A 1,019-nucleotide genomic window follows, 5' to 3' on the forward strand; every position below is an offset into this window, starting at 1 on the left:
GAAAGCTTAGGAAACCCACAGGGCCAGCTCAATTGTTCTCAAGGGTTGCTTTGAGCCAGAATTGATTCAATGGCAGTGAATGAATGAATGATGTTGCTATGAGTCAGAAGCAACTCAGTGGCAGTGGGGTTTTGGTTTTCATACTTTGTTCTTGGGGATAAGCATGTGGGAACAAACCAAGCCATTGACACTCAGCTTAATATATTTTTTTCTAGATCTGTTGGAAATTCTTTGTGGTCAAGGAAAAGCTTAGGAACCATCAGCCCGTATCATGTGGGGAGAGAGAGAGCCTGAAAGTGAAGTCAACACAAGAAAGTGCAAGTGAGGAAAGAAAGAGAATCCAATGTGCAGGGGAAGTGAATTGTTTAATGTGACTCTTTTGGTCAAGTTTCTGACCTTTCCTTTGTCAGGTCTAATAAGAAGCCAGGGGAACATGGTGTGACGGGAGTAACTTGTGAGTCATTGTGAGCAGGAATCTCTGGAGTGCAATCCTGTTGTATATAAAGTGACCCCTTTGAGAAGCAGGAGGAGAGATCTCATTGCCACTAAGAACCAGGAATAGAATGCATTTCCTGGACCCTAAATCCCTGCTAAGTGATCTAGAAGACAGCTATGACGTCAGAGGAGCAGCAGTAGAACCAGGAGCCAAAGCATGGAACAGAGTGGTGGACTTCCCAAACCATAGAGGAAGTAAAGCTGAGTGCTTTGTGCAGGAGGCTGACTTAGGGAGTTGGATGCCTCTGGGCACTTAATTGGGGAAGGCCGGCTTGCTGACCTATAGAAGTAGAGCTCAGTGCCTTCAGGCTGAGACTTACTGGAGTAGGATTCCTCTGGGCACTTCATTCAGGGAGCTGGGTTTGCTTACCCATGGCGCTTGAGCTGGGTGCATTTGGGTTGAGGCTTACAACCGAGTGTTATGCCCCTTTGGGCATTTAGTAACAGACCTGAAAGAACGCTGTAACGTGTCCTGATGAACAACGGTATCCTGAGCATGTCTCCCTTGCATTATAAACTGTCAA

This window comes from Tenrec ecaudatus, chromosome 1 (genome assembly GCF_050624435.1).
Source record: "Tenrec ecaudatus isolate mTenEca1 chromosome 1, mTenEca1.hap1, whole genome shotgun sequence".
NCBI classification, from domain to species: Eukaryota; Metazoa; Chordata; class Mammalia; order Afrosoricida; family Tenrecidae; genus Tenrec; species Tenrec ecaudatus.